Here is an 11672-nt window from a genome sequence, read left to right on the forward strand (position 1 = left end):
GAGCTCACCTTATAAAGAGGTGCAAGTCTCACTGAACTTTCGAGGTGGGACTAAACTTTAGTCCCACTCACACCACTCACAAGCTATGCATGAATGGGCCAAGAGAATTTCAGAATTTTAGTTGGGCTTTGGGCCAAAGGCCTACTAACAAATTCCAACATCCGGCATGTGACTCTCAGCATCTTTAGCAGACCCCTTAAAACGTAGACCTGTAAATTGAGTTTACAGTTCGCAGAATGCCTCGCATACGGACCGAAAGCAGTGGTGATAGAATAGAAACGTAAAATGAACCTGTAATTTTCATACATAGCATATTTTGTACAAAGTAGGTCAGAGGAGCGGCGGCCACCGTAAACCCTACTGCCAAAATTTGGCTCACCGGAGCCATCAGGGTGCAGCGGCGACGATTTGGCGGCGCCCCTTGGCTTCGCGGTGCCATGCCTCGAGGTTGGCGTCAAAGTCATGCGCCTTGGCGAGCTGCTGCTCGAGGAGGACGTCGCCGAGCTCGGCTAGAGATTGACGGCGCTACTCCGCCTCCTCCTCTTCCCATGCATTGCATGCGGCGATGGCCCGCTCGAAGATGTCTGCCTTCCTCGGGAGAGGAAATCCTCCAGCCCGATGACGCCACCGCCCGGCCGCGCCGGGTCCGCCTCAAGCTCCCTCTTCATCGTGCAGAGCGGCAGAAGCTTCTTCGGCTCCCTTTTCACCGGCATGAGGAGCGGCGTATGGGAGCTTGACCCCGTGACGGAGCTGTCCGCGCCGGCGGACAGACGCGCTTGCTTGCGGTCGTACCCCTCCGTCTCCCGGCGGAGGAGCTACGGCGGCGGCTCTAGGCCGCGGTTCGTGTACTTCCGGGCGGCTCGCTTCCTCCCGCCGTCGACTTTGACACATCGCTGCCGCTCGGGGTCGTAGCTACCGCCGGAGCGGCGGCCCGAGCTCCACATCCCGCGCCACATGGTGGAGTGTGGTGGCCGATTCGAGTCACCGACGGCGAGAAATCGAGAGGGGAGAGGGGGGATTGCGGCGGCGCGGGGATAGGGTTTCACCCTGTATACTCGCCGCAAACCCGTAGATATATCGTGTGTGTGTGGGGGGGGGGGCGGTTTGCGAGCCACCGTAAAATCATTTATGGGCTAGGCGACTATACGAACTCTGGTCTAGCCCAAAAACGGGCCAAACCCGTATAATCACCGAATTTTTATAATTTTTATAATCTGTGTCTTTTTAAGGAGTCTGCTAGAGATGCTCTTATACCCCAAATGACTAGCAGGAATTTGGAAACATTCAAAAAGATTGTAGCTTCGTATCCACTAGTGGTACAGTAAGAGGATCCTATGTTGTATAACAGCCTGCCGCCAAAGTCTTTAGCGGTAGGCAAGTTATCCATATCAGCGCGGTGCAGCCCTACCGTCAAACAGACTAATTGTAGCCTGTGCAACCCTACCGCCGAGGTGCCCGGCGGGAGGTGCGTACAAGCACTGTATTTGATACTTACAATTTTTTTACGATAGGACATGCAACCCTACCGCCATCGACCCCGGCCATAGGAAAAAGGCCGGATCTCGAAAAAATTCGAACCAGGGTCAAATCTGAATTAACTTCTAAATTTATCTGTGGATTGACGGATGCCGGTGCAAATTTTTGCAGTGAGAGAGACATGCCCTAGCACCATTATAGATGCAGCGGAAGCATGGGGCCGCCTGTCTTTCAACCGAACGAGTCAGCCATGATGGGCTTCATAGCAGCCATGTGCAACAGTCTGAGCATCCAGCAACTGATTTGAAATTGCAGACCAATCTATGGTTGGATGGTTAGAGGGACTGTGGTATCTCAAGCCCATCAGGGTTCAAGTCTAGTGCTCGCATTTATTTTTGGATTCCCGGCGATGCGCATTCAGTGAGAGGAGACGTTCCCGTCAACGACGAGATGCCTACGGTGACTTCGTAAATTTCAAGATGATATGTCGGCTCAGTCTTTCGGAGATGCTCATAGGAGTAGGGTGTGCGTACGTACGTTCATAGGGGTGAGTGTATGTGTGTATATGAACAATTGCGTCTGTACTGTATTAAAAAACTGATTTGTAATTATGCTGATCACCTCTTAATAGTACTGCCACACCTAAAATTAAAAATCCCCTCCATGCCATAATTTTTGTTTGTAGTTTTCTTTTAGCTGATTTTTGCTCCTTCCGTTTTATAATATAAAAACGTTTTTTATACTAGTGTAGTGTGAAAAATGTTTTTATATTTTGGGACAGAGCAAGTGGTTACACCGGATGGGGAAAAGCTGCTGTACATTTGGTTCTTAACTCTCGCTACACCAACAGATTACGCATCAAGTGATTTTGCTCTGCGGTACTATCTCCCCATGATCGAAGAGCGAGAGTTGCCGCAATCCGATGGATCCCAATCCAGCGTGGAGTTGTACACCGCCGACAGCGTCACGAACACCCCGTCCATGGACGGCCGCCCTCTGGGCTCCCTCGCCACGCACCTCACCGCCAGCGATGCCACGGTGACGGCGAGGTCCAGCGGGTAGTCGCCGCTCAGCCGCGGGTCCATGAACGCCCGCACCTTGCCGCGCGCGTCCTCGCCGTCGACGACCAGCCCCTCCGCGGACTCCCACAGCAGCGTCTCCCCCCTTTTGTCGCCGCCGTCGAATGTCGCCTCCTTCCCGGACAGCAGCTCGAGGAGGATGACGCCGAAGGCGAAAACGTCGAGCTTGGGCGTGATGAGGCCGTGCTCCAGGTACTCCGGGGCCAGGTACCCCTGGGTGCCCACGACGTGGCGGGTCAGCTGCGCGTCGCCACCGTCGGCGCCCATGGGGACCGACCGCGCTAGCGCGAAGCTTGACACCTTGGCGCGGAGGTCGTCGTCGAGGAGGACGTTGCTGCTCTTGAGGTTCTTGTGCATGCACGGCGGGTTGGTGTAGTGATGGAGGTAGTTGAGGCCGTCGGCAACGTCGAACGCCGCCTGCACGCGCTGCTTCCACACGAGGGTGGCGCCGCCGCCGTGGAGCCAGTCGCTGAGCGCGCCGTTCTCGGCGAACTCGAAGACGAGGTAGGTGTCGCCGTGGTGGACGCAGAAACCGGACAGGCGGACAAGGCTGGAGTGGTTCACGCGCTTCAGGATGCCGACCTCGCCGCTCACATCGCCGGCCACCCGCTTCACGCCTCCGCGTCGCCGTTGAACTCCGCGCGGTACACGGACGCGTTCTTGACCCGCCGGTCCTCCGAGAACCCCGCCGTCGCCTTCTCGAGGTCGGAATACTTGTACACGGTCAGAGACTCCACCGCCGCGCGCGCGTCGCTGGACACCAACGCCGATGAAGACGAGGAGGTCGTCATAGCCGACGATGTATGCTTGCCCGAGGCAAGAGCGTCGTAATCCGCCGACGAGGGCACGTCGAGAATCACCTTGCTCCCACGGCTCCTTTCCCCAACGCCTGGCCGGGGACGCCGCCGGCGGACACATAACAAGGTCAGTCCTATAAGGCCCGCCAGCGCAAGAACGCCGACACCAACACCGACGCCGACGGCAATCCACTTCCCGCTGCTAGATGCCGGCGGCTGCTGGGCCTGCGGTGGCGCTGGTGCGGGCGGCGGCGCCCGCGACACGAGCATGTCCGGCGTGGGCGCGCTCTTGAGCGGGATGAGCAGAGTGGTGAAGGGAAATATGATCTCGCTAGCGGTGAGGTTGTTGGCCTGGAGCACAGCCTGGGTGTCGACACGGAAGCGGTCGGCGATGGCCGAGACGCTGTCGCCCCACATGACGAGGTAGGTGAGCAGGTGCCTGACCCCGGCGGCGGCCTGTGCCGGCGAGGGGCACGCGCAGCGGATCGGCACGGTGAGGTTGTTCCCGGCGACGAGGTCGCGGCTGCCGTGCCTGGGGTTCTGCGCGAGGAGCGCCTGGCAGGTGGTGAGGCCCTGGTAGGTGTTGTTGGCGATGATGATGATGAAGTAGGTCTCGCCGCGGAACTGGATGGTGTGGCTGGAGTTGTGCTGGTAGTAGCCGCGCGGAGAGCAGCCGCAGGGGACAGGCGCGAGCACGAGGCAGGAGTCGGCGAGCGGGGAGACGGTGGGAACGCCGTTGGCGTCCGCGACAGCGGCCGGATCGGAGCCGAGGAGGTAGGAGATGGAGACGGCCGTGCCGTAGTACGGCGGGGAGGAGCGGAAGACGACGTAGGTGGCGCAGGGAGCGGCCGCAGCGGTGGCGTTGCAGGTGTAGCCGAGCACGGAGCTGCCGTTTCTGCCGTAGCAATTGGTATGCGCGTTGGCCTCGTACTGCTGCTGCCCTCGCGCGACGGCGAGGATGGCGAGGAGCGCGAGCGCCGCCGTGCGGAAGGCGAGCCCCCGCTTGCGCGGCGGAGCGGCCATTGCTTTGGGGGACGGATCCGGGTGGGGTTGTGGCACTGTGGCTGGCGTTCTTGGCCGGGTATGCGGCGGTACGATGGACGGACGGAATTATAGGTGGCTCTGCTTTCTTCTTTCCGCTGGGTGGTTGCTGCAGAGCATAGGCTACAGCTGGAGCTAGAAGATGGGTCAACGGCGTAAGTAGTCAATCTTTTCGCTCGTCTTCGAGTCTTCCATTTCGGAAAAAGGACGCCACGAGACCAGGTTTTCTGGCGATGTACCCACGGCCGCACCCAGGATCTGCTTCGCGATTTTCTCGCGATGCACAGAGCGTTGGTCGACGCGGCCGGGCAACTGCTGGAAGACATGCCGGATACCATCACGTGGATCACAGAAGCCCGGGACAATACTCCGCCAAATCGGCATATCTAACGCCAACTCCACCGGGCGACCCTATCCTGTCCGGCCCCGTCCGATTGGGGTAAAATGGACAAACGAGGCGGCCCAGCGCGCGACGGTCTGGACCCATTTTGTCCGTTTTGTGTCCGGACCGACCCATTTCGAGCGCAAACTTGCGTCGGGTTTGGGTCGCGGCGGACAACAAACGGACGCGCGCCTCGTCCGCGTCGGGACCGCGTGGCAGGCGGCCACCTAACCCCACCCGCCCACATCAATGCGCACGCGCGGGCGGCCTCGCCTGTCATCCGCCCAGGCGAGGGGTCACAGTCCTTCTTAAATGGGAACCGTGGACCGGTCGTCGTCCACACTGTCCCACGCTACCCCGCGGCCTCCTCGAAACCCGAAAGCCCCAGTCCCAAACCCTAGCCAAGAACTCGCCGGCCGGCCGCCCGCAGCCATGGGCCTTTGGAAGTACGGCCGCAAAGGCAAGCACGACCGCGAGGCTGGTTCCTCGTCGGGACGCCGCCGCGGCTCGGTGAAGAAGGAGGAGCCCGCGTCGCCATCGCCACCACCTCGGGCCCCCGCGCCGCCCGCGTTCTCCATCGCGCCCACGGCCGCCGGCGAGCGCGACCGGCACTACATCGAGGCGGCCGTCTGCCGCCGTTATTGGGAGACGAGGACGCCGCTGCCCTGGAGCGACGTCCACCTCCCCAATAACTGGCACCTGTCGGCCGACCGCGTGCCGATCCCGCCCGTCCCGCAGAGAGGCCGTGCGCGCCGCCAGGAGATCCAGCGCCGCCGCCGCCTCCTCCCGGACGACCTCTACTACGACGAGAGGTACGCCCCCGACTCGCCATTGTGGGACACTTGGCTCCGCGATGAGCACGACGTGCGGCGGGCGTCGTTCTTCGCCGGCACGTCGACGGGGCCGCGGCGGCCACGTGAGCCCCGAGCGGCTCCCCAGGCGCGCGGGCGTACGCTGGTGCGCGGCCTGACGCCCACGCCGTCGCCGTCGCCATCTCCATCGCCACCCCCAGCTCCTCGCATGACGGCGGAGGAGGAGGCCCGGCTCATGGCGCGTGTGCTGGAGGACTCCATGCACACGCACGACGAGCGCCAATGGGCGGACCTCGAGGAGACGATGGCCCTCTCCGCGGCCGGCGACGTCGCCATCCCCGAGCTGGAGATGGTGCCGAAGGAGGAGGTGGTGGAGGAGCCGCCGGTGGCCGCGTTCCACCCTGACCTGGTGGGCCAGGGCTGGCGCTGGTCGTGCTCCGCTGAGCAGATGGCGGCCGCCCTGGGGGCTGTGAACTGGTGCCCCACGCCGCCGCGGTCGCCGGAGCGGGAGGCCTCGCCTCGGGAGGTGGTGGTGCAGGCACCGGCCACCTTCCAGCCCGCCGCCCCCGTGCACCACGGACCGCCGTCCCACCTGTGGACGCCGCCGGACTACGTCGACCTCGTCAGCGACGACGACGACATCGGCGGCCAGTGAAGACGGCGACGGCGACGGCCACGACATCGACGGGCGTGGCAGGAGCGCGCGGGAGGCGATTTTTTATTTTGTTTTTATGTTAATTATTAAACCGGGCCGTTTAAGTGGACCTGAGAAACTGGGCCGTTTTGTGGCCGTAACCCCTATATATGTTTTATGTTTTGTAACTGCGTTTATTTACTTTTTTTGTCATTTCATTTAAGTTTTTATATTTTTTATTCACATCCACCCGGGAGAGGTTTTGGGGTGCGGCCGCGCGTTGGGCGCACCCACGACCCATCGGACAAACGCGGACATGGGCGAACCCATCGGCGCCCCAAAGGGACAAATTCCGGTCAAACCGGACGTCCGTTTGGGGTCGCGCAGTGGAATTGGCCTAAGAATCTTCAATAGACATGCAAAAACTGCTCGGCGCGCTAAAATTCATTTTTCGCGAAGACGCTCCAACAGATGCTGCAAAACAGTGCGCGTAAAAAAAACATTCAAGCACGCGCTAAAAAGCGTTATCGCACGCTGCAAATTTGAGGCACCGGACCGCGCGCGCTTCATAATTTGCACCGCGTGTTTTTTTGGCATTTGAAAAACCGACGTTGGCCTCGGCATGACATTGGCACGCTAAAAGTGCTACAGCTGTAAAACTATTTTAGTGCTCGATATTTTTACGCTCCTGTTGGAGATGCTCTAGTGCAGTTTCAAGGGAGGATGGCAACAAACTTCGACCAACGTATTTGGAAGGTGTGGGCGCCGGGGATGTTCGCCTGGCTTCTGTTCCAAAATAGGCTATGGTTCAACGACAGATTGTGAAGACGAGGATGGATGAACGAATACTTCTGTTAACTCCGCGTCAGGAACCTAGAATTAGCCTACTACCTCTTCTGGACCTGCCTGAAGGCACAAGCAGTGTGGGCAAAAATTGGGCAATGGCAGGGCTGCTTCTCCTTCAGTCCCAAGGATGAGTGGCATCACTTCAAGGCCACGGGAAATCGCGCAATGAATCTATGATGTAACTGAACCGAGGGGGAGGAAAGGAGTCAAGATGATGCTTTTGTTGGCTTGCTAGGAAATCTTGCAAGAACGCAACCAATGCACCTTCAGAAAGAAGCTTCCATGCACTAGAGACATAGTCAAGAGGATCATCGATTGCGTAGAACTATGGAGGCTAACTAGCGCAAAATGTATCAAGAGACCCTTCGGGGGTCCACCATGAGAGATAGAGCATGGATTTCTGTTGGGGATATAACCCCGAGGTGTGACCCGCCATGCCGGGGCCGGGTTACACCGTTGGCGGTTAATACAAAGAAGATTCAAGGAGGCCCAAGAAGAAGTATGAAGACGGCGACTCTCAGAGACAGGCCCAGTGGGGGCCCAAGACCCGAACTCATGCCGCCATATGTGGCTTGTCTGTTAAGGCAAAGCGATTTAGAAACCGTCACGTTGTGTGATCCGGCTCGGACTCTTGTAAGCCGTCGGGCTTCGACTTGTGTATATAAAAGCGAGACCCGGCGGCGGCTTAGGCCAGAAAAACGATCAATCGAGAACTAGGTCAAGCGTATTCACTCCCTTGTAATCGAAAGCCAAGCAATACAACTACATGCAGGACGTAGGCTTTTACCTCGTTGTGAGGGTGAGGGAGTCCTGGACTGAGGGGTCCTCGGGCGTCCGGCCTGTTATCCATGGGCCGGACTGATGGGCTGTGAAGACATGAAGACCGAAGACTGTACCCGTGTCCGTATTGGACTCTCCTTGGCGTGGAAGGCAAGCTTGGCGACCGATTATGAAGATTCCTTCTTATGTAACCGACTCTATGTAAACCCTAGATCCCCCCGGTGCCTATATAAACCGGAGGGGGTAGTCCGGAAAGGATAGATACACATTACCATAGTCATATAGGCTAGACTTCTAGGGTTTAGCCATTACGATCTCGTGGTAGATCAACTCTTGTAATACTCATATTCATCAAGATCAATCAAGTAGGAAGTAGGGTATTACCTCCGTAGAGAGGGCCTGAACCTGGGTAAACATCGTGTCCCCCGTCTCCTGTTACCATCGATCCTAGACGCACAGTTCGGGACCCCCTACCCGAGATCCGCCGGTTTTGACACCGACATTGGTGCTTTCATTGAGAGTTCCACTGTGCCGTCGACAAAAGGTTCGATGGCCCCTTCAATCATCGATAATGACACTGTCCAAGGAGGAACCTTCCTCCCCGGACAGATTTTTGTGTTTGGCGGCTTCGTACTGCGGGCCAACTCGCTTGGCCATCTGGAGCAGATCGATAGCTACGCCCCTGGCCATCAGGTCAGATTTGGAAGCTTGAACTACGTCGCGGATATCCGTGGAGACTTGATCTTCAATGGATTTGAGACTGCGGCGATCGCTCCCCCTCGCTCCGATGAACATGACTTTAATCTGTCATCGGACCAGATTCTGGAGACGGTCCCTGTAAGTGCTACGACCTTAGAACCGGAGCAGTTTGCACCATCCGAAGCCACAGAGTCCGCGGCGTTGGAACCGCACATAGACTCAACACCAGGCAATATCAGCGTCAACGGAATTCCGGACTCGTCTCCGGCTATAAGTTCCGAACCTCGCACGCCCCCGGACACCGAGTTGGATCGGTTATCAATCTTCGAGTTCAGCACCGCAGATATCTTCCAACACTCGCCCTTCGGCGATGTGCTAAATTCATTGAAAAATCTGTCCCTGATAGGGGACTCGTGGACGAACTATGTCCGGTTCGAGCTAGAGGCTGATAATGGGGAATTTCGCTTCCCACCCGCCACCCACTTCATAGCCACTGTCGAGGACTTAACCGACATGCCTGCTTATGGCTCCGAAGACATTGATGGTATAGACGACGATGCCGACAAGGAGCAAGGCCAAGACACGCCAGTCATCAGGCGTGGGACGGCCACCCCTTCATACGACGTGTACATGGTCGATACACTTAAAAAAGCTCGCGGCAATGACAAGGGAGATCCAGATGAGAATAAAACTCCTGAGACACAGTCTAAATTCCGGCGCCCCAAATGCCGCTCCAAGTCACGCCACAACAACGATGGCACCGGAGAAAATAGTGCTCCGGACGGCGCCGAAAGCAATGAAGATCCTGTTGGAGCAATATCCGAACAGGAGAAACAAGAAAATGGGCAAGCCAGCCCCGATGAACAGGCCCTGCCCAACGACAGTTCGGAGGACGACAAATACCTTCCGCTCTCCGAAGATGAGGTAAGCCTCGGCGACGAAGACTTCATCATACCCAAAGAGCCCCTCGAGCAGGAGCGCTTTAAGCGCAGGCTGATAGCTACTGCAAGGAGCCTGAAAAAGAAGCAGCAGCAGCTTCAAGCTGACCAAGACCTAGTCAACGACAGATGGACCGAAGTCCTGGTCGCCGAAGAATACGGCCTTAGTGGCCTAGCCAAAAGCCACCCAAAGCACAGATTGCTATACCAGTCCGATGACGGGGCATTGGGGCCCATACCATCGTCCCACAATGCGGCAGGACGCCGACAACTCTGTCCGGATAAAAAGGCAACTCAAGCCGAGTACCAGACCGCCCACCTCGCCGTAAAGGCAAGAACAACGCAGGCCACGATTACCCAGACGACCTGCAGTGGGACTTGGACAATAGAGCAAGACACGCAAGACCGATCTACGGATCGCGAGAGCATGCTTCGACACGCGACGATGGCTACCTATTCGGACGTGTCAAACCTCGCCACGCCCGAGCCGAAAACCGTAAAGGGACTCCTTCGGAGTTACGCCGCAGTGTGGCCCAACATAGAGGCGCCGCACACCCACTTTGCTTCACTGATGAAGTAATGGATCATGAATTCCCCGAAGGATTCAAACCCGTCAATATTGAATCATACGACGGGACAACCGACCCCGCGGTATGGATAGAAGATTTCATCCTCCACATCCATATGGCCCGTGGGGATGACCTCCACGCCATTAAATACCTCCCACTAAAACTAAAAGTGCCAGCTCGGTACTGGTTAAACAGCCTGCCTGAAAATTCCATAGGCAACTGGGAGGACTTGGAAGAGGCTTTCCTCGATAACTTCCGAGGAACATATGTCCGGCCACCGGATGCTGATGACCTAAGTCACATTGTCCAGCAGCCCAGAGAATCAGCCAGGGAGCTCTGGTCTCGGTTCTTAGTCAAAAAGAACCAAATCGTCGACTGTCCGGACGCGGAAGCCCTTGCGGCTTTCAGACACAGTGTCCGGGACGAATGGCTGGCATGCCACCTCGGCCAAGAAGGACCTAAATCCATGACAGGCCTCACTGCTCTGATGACCCGCTTTTGCGCGGGAGAAGAAAGTTGGCTCGCTCGTAGAAGCAATAGCGCCAGCAACCTGGGCACCTTCGAAATCCGAGACGGCAACGGAAAGCCACGACGAAGCAAAAACAACAGTCGCAATGACAATGAAAGATCATGCGACACAACGGTCAACGCCGGATTCAGCAACCCCAAGCCCGGTCAGCGGAAGAAGCCATTCAAGGCGAATCGAGACGAACCATCCAACCTGGACATGATATTGGACCAACCCTGCCAGATTCATGGCCACCCCGATAAACCAGCTAATCATACCAACAGAAACTGCCGGGTCTTTAAACAGGCCGGCAAGCTCAACGCCGAACACAGGGGGAGGCCGCCAGGCGACAGGGATGACAGAAAGGTTCACCAACGAAACACTGGGGGTCAGAAGCACAATATCTGAAACTGGCTCCGGATCCGTATACTCACCTAAGGGGCTATTTCCATCAAGGATTCCCCCCACCGAGGACTGGCGGCGCAGACGTGCGACAGGAGGTCCAAAATAAATTTTTATAGACCGCACTCTCTATTTCTCGAGCGTGTACAATGCCTGTTCCTCCGCCTCCAACCCTGAGCATGTCAAATAGCCGGGAGGATGCACTACAAAAAAAGACACATCCGTGACATTTTGGGCCGAACATTTTTTTTTCTGTCATACATATGACACTTCTATGACGATAATTGTGACAAAACCCGGTATCATCATAGAAGTGGTGGGCTCCTACTTCTATGACAAAAAATCATGACAGAAAATGGGCTTTTCGTCCTGGGCGGGCCGGAGACGCAGTTGCATGACATTCTTTGGGCCGTCCATGACGGAAAAAACCATGGTAGAAGCGAGGGCGAGGAAAATTTCGGGGAGTTCCCGGTTACGGTGGGAGGTCGGGGGCCGAGCGATGCGCGTTTCTCTCGTACACGTACGCGCGTGTGTGCGAGGCGTTGGCTCTAACTGAACCCGAGCGAGGCGTTGGGCTCTAACTGAACCCGAGCGATTGCACTGTAGTCTACGCGTTACTGAACCCGAGCGATCAATCGATGGCTATTAACTGAACCCGATCGAGCGATTCCTTCGCTACTGCTGCTAACTGAAGCCGACCGATGCTGCC

The 11672-nt window shown here is 57.3% G+C and overlaps 1 pseudogene; it reads right to left on the reverse strand.

Moving 5' to 3' along the window:
• Positions 1-2208: 2208 nt before the first annotated feature.
• On the reverse strand, positions 2209-4588 carry LOC123144262 (protein LYK5-like; annotated as a pseudogene).
• Positions 4589-11672: the final 7084 nt, after the last annotated feature.

This window comes from Triticum aestivum, chromosome 6D, assembly GCF_018294505.1.
Source record: "Triticum aestivum cultivar Chinese Spring chromosome 6D, IWGSC CS RefSeq v2.1, whole genome shotgun sequence".
Classification (NCBI taxonomy): Eukaryota; Viridiplantae; Streptophyta; class Magnoliopsida; order Poales; family Poaceae; genus Triticum; species Triticum aestivum.